The following is a 13,475-nucleotide window of genomic DNA, read 5'->3' on the forward strand; positions in this document are numbered from 1 at the left end:
CCCAATACGCACTGCCTGCCATGCGGAGTGAGACAGTGTGTGGCTGGCTCCTGGCAGGCAGTCTGAGTCTCTGGAGGGAGCCAGGGCCTCAAGGCTGGGAGCCTCTGGGGCACCTGGAGGCAGTTCTCACATCTGCCCTTCCTCTACCTATTTCTCCTTTCTGGCTCCTAACCCAGTGGGTGCTGCCAACCTGGTAAGAGACTTCGTGGCCAGGCACCAGGGGAGAAGAACTGGCCAGACCAGCCCACGCCTCTGTTTGCATAGGTCTGGGTAAAAATAGCCTCAGCTCTGCAAGCCTCTCTCACTTCCTTCCTATCCTGGATCCTGCTCAGGCTCGAGTCACTTGCCAACTGTTCTTGCCCATAGGCTCCTTCTGGCCTGAGATGGGACGGGGCCCAGCAAGATGGGGGCAGGGACCCAGACAGCTTCAGCAGCGCTGCTGCCGCCCAAGTAAATCCTGACCCTTGCTGCCACCTCTGGGAAGCCATCCTGGATTGGCTGCTGGCTCTCTTGCCTCATGGTGGCTCTAGTTATCTGCCGTTTCTGTGTTCAGGAATCTGGAAGCAACTTGGCAGGACAGTTCTGCCTTGAGATCTCTCCTGAGTTTGCGGTCAGATGTCAGCTGCAGTCAGTGGAAGGCTTGACTGGGGCTGGAGGATCCATTTTCAAGGTGACTCACTTGAACGTGAGTGGCGATTGGCAGGAGCCCTCAGTTGCTCTCCACCTAGACCCCTCCAAAAGGCTGCCTGAGTGTTCTTATAGCATGGTGGCTGGCTTCCCCAGAGTAAGGGATCTCAGAAACCAAGGTGGAAGTGTGATAAAACAAAATCTGACTGAGTAAATTTGGAGATCTAATTGGCTTTGTTAAGAGACTCACGAATTGGGCAACAATCCCATCTAGCAACGAGGAGGGTGGCTGTAAGGGGTTGTACAAAATGGAAGGTTTTTATAGGGAAAAGGGTGGGGCAAGGGAGCTATAACAAAAGAAAAGAGAGAATTATTTTTAGACCAGGACATCTTTTCTGGGGGAAGGAAATGGCAAGAGTTTTTATAATGCAGATTGCCTCTTCTTTCTATGGGAGATGGAGAGGGCCCGCATGACAGATTACCTTACTGATGGTGCTTGACCAGAAAATTCCAGATCAGTTGATTCAGATTACATTTCTAGGGAAGGTGGAAATAGCAATTAGGTTAGGTATTGCATCTAGGTTTAGTATCATGGGCTTTAGCACAAGTGACGCCATTTTGGGCCTGTAGGTTTTTCTTCAACAGAAACTACAGTGTCTCTTCTGACTAGTCTTAGAACTCACACACTGTCACTTTTCCCACTTATTGGACATACAGGCTACTCTCCTGATTCAGTGAAGGAGGAGGCTACACAATGGTGTGAATATGAGGAGGTGAAGATCTTTGTCCCCATGTCCCAAGGTGGCTCACCACCACTTCTGCTTTCCAGTCAGTGGGAAGGGTAAAGGGGAAGGAGAAGGCACACTCCTTCCTGGTAATTAGGAAGTGCCTTGGAAGTTGCATAGTCACCTCTTTTCATATCCCACTTGCCAAAACTTAGTCACATGGCCACGCACAGCTAAACATGCAGCTGGGAAATGTAGCCCATACTAGGGGCGATCAGGTTCCCCGCTTAAACATTCTATTACTCTGTGTCTTCGTTTGGGTCCCCCTGAGCAGAAGCTGGGAGAGGAACCTGGGTGCAGACAGTTTATTTGGGAGGTGATCCTAGTGGGTTGGAGGAAGCGGGTAGGGAGTGTGCTGTCAAAGTCTCTGCTTTAGGGGAGGAGGCTCAACTCAGCACGGGCCTCCCGGAGTGGCCCATGCTGGGGGTGGGAAGCTGGGGCATTTAGCCACAGGTCTCACCCTGGGAAACGAACTCCCCTGCACTTCCTGTCTGCACCCCCAAACGCCACCCGGCTCCTTAGGCAATGGGCTCACTCTAGTGCCTGCCCTGGAGTCCACTTCTCAACCCTATCTCACCAGCCCTGAGTGGCAGCCAACATGGGCCATCTCTAGGAAACCCCTGGAACTTGGTCTATATCACTCCCAGATCCCTAGCTGGGAAACTGAGGCCTGCCTGGTGGGCTGCTGACCACCACCTAGGAGCCCAGACTAGGAGGCCACAAGCCGGGGCCCCTCAGGCCTGCATTTGCCATCCCATCCTGCCAGGAACCCTCTTTGCCAAGTTCCATGCTTGGCACAATGGAAATGTCAGAAGGTGAAACCATAAATACAAGTTTTAAAAAAAAAAAAGTAGAAAGAAGAGAAGAGATGGCTGCCCAGATCTGGCCCCAGCACACTCATTTCTGGGACTTCCTGGCCCAACTCTGCCAGGGGTTGAATGAGGACCCTGCCTGACTCGAGGCCACTCCTTTCCTCTTCCCTGGAGGTCTCTCCTTGGCAGAAGTTTGGACCTTTTTGCTTCCATGGACCTTCTGGTAAAGCCTGTGGATTCTGGTTAGGATGATGTTTTTAAATGCATAAAAAATACAGTGTGAAGGATTACCAAGGAAATCAATGGAAATACAGCTTTCAAAACGTTAAAACAAATTTGTGTCATAGTGATGCATATACTTCTTAATTCATGTGTCAAATAACAAGATCGAGTGGCAGTCTGAATAACTAGGGTGACTTTAAAGAAGTGATAAGAATAAATGACATTTTGAGACAGCTCCACCAATGGGAATGTGAGAAGAAACTAGCTAGGATTTCTGTTGGTGACAAAGGCACAGCTTCTGCTGACACCACTGTGTTTTGTTGCCTACTTTCATAGTGGGAGAAAATGCTAAACTTCAGTTAAAACTTAATGGGAAGAATAGGGACGGCCGAGTGGCTCAGTTGGTTAGAGCCTGAGCTCTGGACAACAGGGTTGCCGGTTCAATTCCCACATGGGCCAGTGAGCTGTGCCCTCCACAACTAGATTGAAGACAACGAGCTGACGCTGAGCTGCTGGAAGGGCGGCCGGGTGGCTCAGTTGGTTAGAGCGCAGGCTCTCAACTACAAGGTTGCCGGTTCAATTCCCAAATGGGATGGTGGGCTGTGCCCCCTGCAACTAAAGATTGAAAACGGCAACTGGACTTGGAGCTGAGCTGCGCCCTCCACAACTCGATTGAGGGAACAACGACTTGGAACTCATGGGCCCTGGAGAAACACACTATTCCCCAATAAAATTAAAAAAAAAAAATTAAAATAAAAGAACTCATCCATCCTTCTTTCACATGCTCCCCCAGCTTCTAAGTTTCCCCACAGCCTGGCTCTCCACCTTACTGCCTTGTTGGGGAGGGAAGTCTTTCCAAAACACACAATGGATTGTGCCACTCCCCTGCCCCCCACCTTCAAGGGCTCCCATTGCCTGAAGAAGTTCCTTAGACTGACATCCCAGTCCCCGAGCTCTTGAAGACGCAGCAAAGCACTTTAAAATGGCAGCAACGCAATCTAGCTTCTTGGCTTGAGTTCCAGCTCTACCTTTGAGTAGCTGTGTGACTTTGGGAAGGGTTCTTAACTTCTCTGCATCTCAACTTCCTCATCTGAACAATAGGGATAAGAATAATCCCCCAATTCTGGGGTTTGTGGGAATTAAATGAAGTCGCACATGTAAAACACTTGGCATAGTGCTTGGCACATAGTAAGTGCTCAATAAAAGGTGCCCGTTAGTATTTGCTTCACCCCCCTCCACACACACACATCTACTGCTGCCCAATATTTTGTCATCTGACAGCCACTCTCAGCTATATTAATGATCCAAATTTCTAGCAAGACTTCCCGGTACAGCCCTCTAATTAGTTACCTGTTGATGTATAACAAATGATCACAAACTTAGCAGCTTATAACAATGAACCTTTTATATCTCACAGTTCCTGTGCGTCAGGAATCTGAGCAAGGTTTGGCTGGGTCTCTACTTCAGGGTCTCATGAAGCTGCCAGCAAGTTGTCAGACAAGGCTGCGGTCTTTTCTGAGGCTCAAGGAGGGAAAGGTCTGCTCCAAACTCACCTAACAACCCAATTGTTGACAGTATTAAGTTCCTTGTGGCTGTAAGACTGAGGACCTCATTTTCTTGCTCACGGCTGGAGGCCCTTCGTGCTATTAGCTGGAGGCTGCCTGGTTCCTTGCTGTGTGGGGTGCTCCAACGTGGCTGCTTGCTCCCTCAAAGTCAAGAAGGGAGAGCGACTATGGCAAGACAGGCACTACTACCGTGTTTCCCCGAAAATAAGACCTAGCCAGACAATCAGCTCTAATGCGTCTTTTGGAGCCAAAATTAATATAAGACCTGGTCTTTAATAATAATATAATATAATATAATATAATATAATATAATATAATATAATATAATATAATATAATATAATATAATATAATATAATATAATATAATATCGGGTCTTTCATTAAGTTTTCCTCCAAAAGACACATTGGAGCTGATTGTCTGGCTAGGTCTTATTTTCGGGGAAACACAGTATCTTATGTAACTTGTGTACATAATCATGTGTACATAGTCACACATATCCTATCACCTTTGCCATATTCCACTGGTTAGAAGCAAGTCACAGGTCCCACTCAAGGGGAGGGAATCATACAGGTGTCAACACCAGGAGGCAGGGACCTTGGGGACCCCCTGTCCACCATGGGCCCCAAATCTCTGTCTCTGCTCACGCTTCTCCTTCTGCCTGGAAGTCTCTCTTTCTATGTTCCCACCCTCCCACCCTCCTTCCCGTGTTTCCTGAGCACCCCCTCCATGCCAGCCCCGGGCTGGGTTCTGGGGCCACCAGAATGAATAGGACAGTCCTGCTCATGGGGTTTTCCCTTTCAAGAAGCTCCCCCTCACCACCCATACTTCTCAGCTCATACATGTGACGCTCGTTCCATTGTCGTGTATAATGTTGTAATTACACATTGTTCATGTAAACACTCTGTCTTGCTGGGTTCGGATTTCTTCTGGGGTCTTGGCCTCTGCCCTTGGCCTCTGACAAGGTCAGGGCAGAGTCTGGGTTAGGATCAGGGCTTGGTCTCAGGCCAGCCATGAGAAGAGAGCTCTGAGGACATGCGAGGAAGGGATTGGGCTTTGTTTTTTCCCCTCAGGTTGATCAATGAGAACTGATTGATTTGTTTTCAGAAACTAGTACGGATCTTTTCAGAGGCAGTATTGCGTCCAAAGCTGTTGAGACTGGGTTCTGTTCATGAGATACAATGATGGCTAACTGTGCTGGGCTCTGGAGATAACAACTGACAGCAGGAGCTTATTTTTCATACTTAGCAAAGCCTCTCTGCTTAGCTGGGGAATTGCTAGTTATCGGGGGCTGCTCAATCCCACTCCCTTTTTGGTTTACAAAACGGGGTGCATGATTCCTGCTGGACCAGGCCTGCAGAGGTGAGGGCTGTGTCTGAGCATGAGCCTCACTCCTTAAGATGGAATTCCAGGAACTTCCTGTGAGAAGGGGGCAGCTGGCCCAGTTTCCTCATGGCATGAGAATAAGTAGAGTGTGAGTATGGCAGCTACCCTCCAGGGCAGGGAACAGAATGGAATAGGTGTTAAGGAGAGCCTGGGCCAGGCCCTGGGCTCTGTGTATGCATGTGCGTACCCATTATATTGATGAGAAAGTTGAGGCCAGGACAGAGGAAGGGACCTGGGGAAGGTCACATAGTGAGTCAGGGCCCTTCCTTCACTGCTGCTCTGTGATGTCACGGTCCTTAGACGTTACGTGTGCACTTTGCTTTTTAGCATGTTCCTGGGGAAGTGAGATGTGGCTGAGAGATCCAGATGGCCCCAGGACTGAGGAGCTCAGTTACCTTCTGAAGTTTCTGAAGGCTTGGGGGAGGGCTGGAGGCTTTAGGCTTCAGGAAGCCACCTGGTGGTTTGGAATAGGGTTTGACCCCCTAACCCCTGCTCTATGGCGACACAGGACAGAGCAGTAGATACTCAGGGAGCCAACAGGTGACAGAGCTGTTAGAGCCAAGAGGCAGTTCCAGAGCTGGACAGCCCAAGAAATGGTCTGCCCACCTTGGAGGAAGCTAGAACACAAAAATGGACACAGAAGATCCCCAGGCTACACAGAGTGCGGCTGGGTTGAAATTGGTGTTCTTTTACCACTTCTGGTGATCTCTCTGGAGGCCCAGGGACCCAGGATTCATCCAGAAGCCCCTGAGTCCCACAGGAAGGCATGCCCTGGTGGCTGCTGAAGTTCTGGGTCATCGAATGTTTTGGTTAACGGAGAGCTATTGCTTACATGATAGGTGGATTTGAGCCCCACGAAATCCTGCTGCCCTGGAGGAGAACTAAACCCTTTCCATGGAGGTGGCCAGGCCCCCCAGCACCTGGAGCACCACCGTCTCCTGCCCTGGTGAGGTGTGGCAGGGCGCTGATGTGTTGGGAGTCACCAGCTCCTGTCCTCTCAGGGCTATGGATACAGGCCTGGAGTGTCCACGGTGGGCAAACGGCACACATTCCACCTCAGGGGGCGGTGGTGACCAGTCCCACCCACTTCACTCACATGAAACCCAAAGGGGCATAACTGCTTTTCCGTGGAGCCAGAGGGAGCTGGCTGGAAGCAGCAGGAGTGATTTAGGTGTATCACGGGGTGATGTGTAATTTTTGCTGCCACAGACCCATCCGGAAGGGATGAGAGGCAAACCCACCTCCCAGGAACCTAGTTCCAAGGCCTAGGTGCTACTCACTGCCAGGGAAGAATCAAGAGTCTCTTTGTCTTCCAGAGTAGGAGGCTGCCTGCAAGGGAGGGGTTACCCTTCAGGTCCCTCTAACCAGACTGGGGAGGGGGAGGTCCGGAAACTGGATGAGACCATTCTTCAGGAACAGGGAGACTTTGCTTGGAGGGTCAGAGTGAGGGTGGGTGAAGGAAGTGTTGAATTCCTGGGGTCTGAGAACAGGTTGAGGAAGTGGGTTGGCCCCGGGGCACAAGGCCAGTGGGTATATGTGAAGATCAGAAGAGAACAGCTCAGGCTTCAACTTTTCCCTCATCCATGGAACTTGGGTGTCCCAGGGATTTGGTGATTCAAGGGGGAGGGACCTTGTCAAGGGGGAGGGACCTTGGAAATCCATGACGAGTGCCCACCCAGATCACCTTCATCAGGTGGAACAGCCATCTCTGCGGCTGTAAGTGTGGTTCTGAGAGCTCACAGCTTCCCCCTTCTCTGGAGAATTAGCTTCCACCAGTGGGAGCCACATCACTCGGGGGGTTACAGCCCCCACCCCATGGGCAGCTCAGAGCCAAAGACCAACCACACAGGGCTAACACAAGCCTGGCTCCTTGCATTAAAGTGGGACTGAATGTGGTGCAATTTCTGCTCCCGAGCTCCCATGGGATCAGGCTGAGCTGGGTGCCCCCGCCCCCGGCTCACCCCACAAGAACCTGTCCTTACTTAGCTCCTCCCTTGCCCATCCCCCCGCCCCCTTCTCCTGAGTCCCTCTCTCAGCAAGCCTCAGGCTCTGCTTCCTGACCTGACACTGACCGGTATAAAACTTCTCAGCCATCTTAGTGGGTGAGTTTGAGTCAGAAAACTAGTGAGTGTGAATTTGAAGAAAAAAAGAGCTATGAAATTGTCAGCATGTCATGGAGCAATTTATGGCTGTCTCAGATGGTAGGGGCAGTGACAGAGGCGACTTTCCAACCCGAGGGTAGTCTGGTTGATCATGGAGATGGTGACTATTTCTTGGGGTAGGGCAGTTGAGATCCTTAAAAAGGAGGCTTTCCAGTGTGTTCTTCACCCCTGGGCATAGAGTGGGGCACTGCTGGTCACAGGCTGCAGGGGACCACAGGCCATGCCCCATGGATGACCATGCAGAATAGCCCAGATGTTAACTTCCAGAACTGGAAAGTGGTCACACCAAGGCTCACTTTGCTGGAACTGACATTTTAACAGGCAAAAATAAGGAGATAGTTGCCCTTCTACTCACAACGTGGGTATTCCAAATATCAAGAGACGTGATTACCAAACACAGTAAACGAAAACAAAAACAAAAATCCCTCACAAATTACAAGGAGAATAAAGATAACCTTTTGGGATCTTTCTCATGCAGAATAATTCCCTGGAGATTCGTCCAAATTGTTGAGTGTACCAAGGTTCATTTTTTTTTTCTTTTTAATCGCTGAGTAGCATTTGAAAGTATGTATGTACCCCTTGTTTATTTATTTATTTGTTGAAGAATATTAGGGTTGTTTTCCAGTTTGGGACAATTATGAATAAAGCATTTATGTACAAGTTTTTCTGTGAACATAAAATTTCATCTCCCTGGGATAAATGTCCAACACTGCAATTGCTGGGTCTTCCAGTAGCTGAAGGTTTAGTATTATAGGAAGCTGCCAAACTGTTTCCCAGTGCGACCACACCCTTTTGCATCCCCACCAGCAATGCAGGAGTGATCCGGTTTCTCTGTATTTGGTGTTGTGACTATTTATTATTTCAGTCCCTGTCTTGCCTGTGGATGTCCAATTGCTCCTGCATCATTTGTTGAAATGATTTGTTTGTTCCTTTTCTCTGTTGAATTGCTTTTGCACCTTTGTCAAAAATTGGTTGGATAAGTGTGTGTGTCTATTTCTGGAATCTCTGTTCTCTTCCTTTGATCTATGTGGCCGTCTGTCTCAATGCCACACTGTCTTGATTACAGTATTAAGCCTTGCCATTGGGTAGAGTGATTCCTTTCCCGTATCGTCTTCTTTTTCAAAATTATTTTAGCTATTCTAGGTCCTGTACCTTTCTATATGAATTTTAGAATAAGCTTGTCTATGTCTTATGATGAAACACTTGCTGGGAATTTTGATAGGAATTACATGAAACCTATTTTTACTATGTTGAATTTTCCATTTCTGAACTCCATATGTCTCTCCATTTATTTTGGTTTTCTTTAATTTCTTTCATCAGCATTTACAAAATTTTCAGGATATATCCAGTGCATGTTTTGTTAGCGCTATACCTACATATTTTGTTTTCTTTGGAATGACTAAATGGTATTGTAATTTTAATTTCAGTTTCTACATGCTCGTTGTTAGGATATAGAAATACAATTGATTTTTTTTTTAATTTATCTCATGTCCTATGATCCTGCTTAACTCACTTGTTAGTTCAAGGAGTTTTATTGTAGATTGCTTGGGATTTTATACATACCGTGTTTCCCCGAAAATAAGACCTAACCGGAAAATAAGCCCTACCATGATTTTTCAGGATGCTTGTAATATAATATAAGCCCTGCTGTATTTCCCCGAAAATAAGACCGGGTCTTATATTAATTTTTGCTCCAAAAGATGCTTTAGAGCTTATTTTATATTACGAGCATCCTGAAAAATCATGGTAGGGCTTATTTTCCGGTTAGGTCTTATTTTCGGGGAAACACGGTAGATAATGGCATTTCATTGTAAACAGGGGCAGTTTTATTTCTTTCTTTCCGATTGATATGCTTTTATTTCTTATTCTTCCCTTACTGCAATGGCTAGAGACATCCTTATCTAGTTCCTAATCTTAGAAGGGAAGCATTCAGTCTTTCACCATTAAGTCTAAAGTTAGCTTGTTGTGGGCATTCTTTATCAAGTTGAGGAAGTTCTCCTTGATTCCTAGTTTTCAGCGAGTTTTATCATGATTGGGTGTTGGATTTTGTCAAAAACCTTTTCTGTGTCAATTGTTATATGATTTTTTTTTCTTTAGCTGATTCATCAGATGGATTACATTGTTTGATTTATGAATGTGGAAACCATTTTGCATACTTGGAATAAATCACAGTTGATCTTGGTGCATAATTATTTCTGTGCATTGCTGGATTAAATTTGCTAATATTTTGTTGAGGATTTTTATGCTTATGAGAGACATCGGTTTGTAATTTTCTTTTCTCATGATATCTTTTCTAATAAGGTAATACCAGCTTCACAAGGTGAATTGGGAAGTATTCCCTCCTTGTCTGTATTCTGGAGAGATTGTATAAAATTGATGTTAATTAAAAAAAAAGTATTTGGTAGAATTCTCCAGCGAAACCATGTGGGCCTGGATGTTTCCTTTTTAGGAGCTCATAAATTACAAATTCAATTTCTTTAATGGTTAGGGCTGTTTGAATTATCCACTTCATCTAGGTTGCGTTTTGGTAATTTGTGGTTTTTAAGGAATTTGTCCATTTCTTCTAAGTAATTGAATTTAAGAGGATAAAGTTGTTTTTAATATTTCATTTCTGGTACTGGTGATTTGTGTCTTCTCTCTTTTTATCTTTGTCAGTTTTGTTAGAGGTTTATCTTAAAATGTTTTTTTTTTTCAGACAACCAGCTTTTTGTTTGATTTTTCTCTAGTTTTCTTTCCTTCAATTGATTTCTGTTCTTATCTTTATTATTTCCCTCCTGCTTGCTTTGGGTTTATCTTGCTTTTTTTTTCTTTTTTTTTAAGTTTCTTCAGATGGATGCTAAAATTACTGAATTGAGACTTTTTCTTTTTTTTTTCTAATGTAAGCATTTAGTATTATGTTTCCCTCTCATTTATGTTTTAGCTGAATCCTACATATTTTGTTAGTTGTATTTTCAGTGTAATTCAGTTCTCTCTATATATATTGAAAATCGTCCTTTGAGATGTCCTATTTGACCCATGGACTATTTAGAAGTGTGTTGTTTACAAGTGTTTGGAGAATTTCCTGTTATCTTTCTGCTATTGATTTCTAGTTTGATTTTATTATGGTCAGTGAACATAATTGCTAGGATTGTAATTCTTTTAAATTTGTTAAGGTTTGTTCTATGGCCCAGGATATCATCATCCTTCTTGGTGAAGGTACCACGGGTGCTTACGAACAATGTATATTCTGCTATTAAGTAGGGTGTTCTATGTATGTCAGTTAGATCCTGTTGGTTGTTTGTGTTGCTCATTTCTTTTATATCCTTGCTGATTTTCTGCTGAGTTGTTTTATCAATTGCTGCGACTGGGTTGCTGAATCTCCTAACTCTGCTTGTGGATTTTTCCATTTCTCATTTCAGCTATCTCAGTTTTTCTGTATTTTGAGGCTCTGTTATTTGGTGTGTATGCGTTTAGGATTGTTATGTATTCCTGATGGATTGACCCTTTTATCATTACATAATGTCCCTCTTTATCTTTAGTAGTTTTTTTGCCTTGAAGTGTACCGTATCTGATATTAATGTAGCCACTCCTGATGTTTTTGGATCAATGTTTGTGCTGTGTATCTTTTTCTACCCTTATACTTTTAACCTACCCATGTCTTTGTATCTGAAGTGAGTTTTTTGCAGATAGCATATTTTTGCATCATCTTTTTAATCTACTCTGTCAGTCTCTCTCTTTTTATTTCTGTATTTGTATTAATCAATGATTTACTATTTTATTATGTTTTCTTTATTTCTCATTATTTTTTTTTCTTAGCTTCTTATGGGTTATTTGAACATTTTTAAGGATCCCATCTTTATTTATTTATCATGTTTTTGAATACATTGCTTTGCCTAGTTTTCTTAGTGGTTGCTCTAGAGACAATTTTCTTTCAGTACTTGAAAAATGTTATGCTACTTCCACTGTATAGTTGTGGTTTCAAATGAGAAGTCCGCTGTCATTTGATTTGGTGTTCTTCCATAAGTAATGTATTGTTTTTCTCTGGCTCCTTTTAAGATTTTTCCTTTGTCTTTAGCTTTCAGAGGATTAATTGTAATGTATCTTGGCATAGATTTGTTTGGATTGAGCCCAGTTAGAGTATGTTGAATCTGTAAGTTTACATCTTTCACTGACTTTGGGAAGTCTTCAGCCATTTTTTATTCAAATACATTTTAAGTTCCCCTGTCCCCCATTCAATATTATGAATGTTATGCCTTTTGTTATTGTTCCATAGATACCTTTCTTTCCTCTAGTCTGTTCTTTCTGTCTTGTTAGGATTGGGTAAATTCTATTGATCTATCCTCCATTTCACTCATTTTGTTTCCTTTCATCCACTCCACTATTGAGCCTCTTCAGCAAATGTTTCCAGTTATTGTATTTTTTCAGTTCTATAATTTTCAGTTGTTTTAAAAAAATAACTTCTATTTCTTTGAGGAGATTTTTACCTTTTCTTTTGTTTCAAGAGAATTCACAATGACAAACTGAAGCACTTTTTTTTATTGACGGCTACACTAAAATCCTTGCTAGATAATTCTGATTTGTCTCCATGTTGGCATGTTTATTGTGTTTCTCATTCATGTGATTTTCTTGGTTGCTTGTATGATGATTGATTTTTAATTGTATCTTGGATATTTTGGAGATTATATCATGAGACTCTGGATGTTTAAAAAAACTAAAAATAAAAATTTAATGTTTTCAGCAGTTCCTCTGTTTAGTTGTAGCACAAGGGAGAGCTGGGTGAGTGTTATGTTCTGTTTCCTACTGGGCCTGGACAACATCATCCTGGCAAAAGTGGGGCCCTACTCGCTGTCGATAGATGGGGTGGAAGTTCAGTTTCCCCTCAGCCCCACTGACATCTAAGTAAAAGTGAGGCACCAACTCGTACTGCCTTGTTGCCTCTGAGTAGGGGTTTAGACTCCAGCTCCCCATGAGGCCTCACTGCTACCAGGGATTGGGGAAGAGGGGTCTGACCCGCATCACTTCATTGCCGCAAGGTGGCTGCAGAAGCTCAGCTCCCCACTGGGCCCTGGTGGCACCTGGGATGGTGGTGCAGGAGTGCTGACTGCATTGCACTGACTCATCCAGTCTCACCGCTGCTGGGTGCAGGTGGGGTTCAGCTCCTACCAGGCCTCAATGACACCAGGAATGGAGAGAAAGTGGAGTGATGACCAACCCCAATTTGCAGTGCCTTGTTGGGTTTCACTGATTCCAGGTGGGGGTGGACGCTGAGTTCAGTGCTGGACCTGGCTGACACCACCTTTTGGTGGGGAGCATTGGGGTACTGCCTGCTTCTGCCAGGTACGGAATGGAACTCACCAACACTACTGGCAGGAAAATGTGTTTCGCTTACTTGAGTGAGGGCGGTGGGTAGAAGATCACTTCCCCACACCCACCCCACATGGCTTTGCTCAAACTTCCAGGGACGGGATGTGGTTTTCCCTTTGGTATTTGGCTGGAGTAGGAAAAGCATTACCCACGTTTTCTGTTGTGAGACCACCATTTTTTCGGTCCTTTGGCTGGAGAGAATAGGTTTTTCTTGGAGCTTTTATGTCTGTGCCTATTCGTAGTCTGGGTTGGAACCGTTGGCAATACCCTGTCCAGGATACATGGGAGGCCAGGAGGAACCCAGGGGGCTCACCGGGGTTTCCCTCAAGTCCAAAGGTCTCCAGGCCATCTGTGCTCTTCTTTCCACCTTTCAGAATCTTCTTAAGCTGGTTGGTTGTATTATGTCCTGGGATTTTTAGTCCTGAGGCGGAGGACCAGGGAGAATAGGGCAATTCCACCTTGGTGAAACTGGAAAACTGCATGGTTGTCTGGTTAGTGCAAACGAGCTCAGTCTGAGACACTCTTCTCCAAAGTAACTTCTTATTGCTTGCTAAAATAATCTGTGAGGGATGTC

The 13,475-nt window shown here is 45.0% G+C and overlaps 1 protein-coding gene across 2 annotated transcripts in view; it reads left to right on the plus strand.

Annotated features, from left to right (window-relative positions):
- The window catches only part of LYZL4 (lysozyme like 4), a 61,115-nt gene that overhangs the window by 13,508 nt on the left and 34,132 nt on the right, over window positions 1-13,475 (plus strand). The window lies entirely within an intron of this gene.

The sequence above is a fragment of the Rhinolophus ferrumequinum genome, chromosome 17 (genome assembly GCF_004115265.2).
Source record: "Rhinolophus ferrumequinum isolate MPI-CBG mRhiFer1 chromosome 17, mRhiFer1_v1.p, whole genome shotgun sequence".
NCBI classification, from domain to species: domain Eukaryota; kingdom Metazoa; phylum Chordata; class Mammalia; order Chiroptera; family Rhinolophidae; genus Rhinolophus; species Rhinolophus ferrumequinum.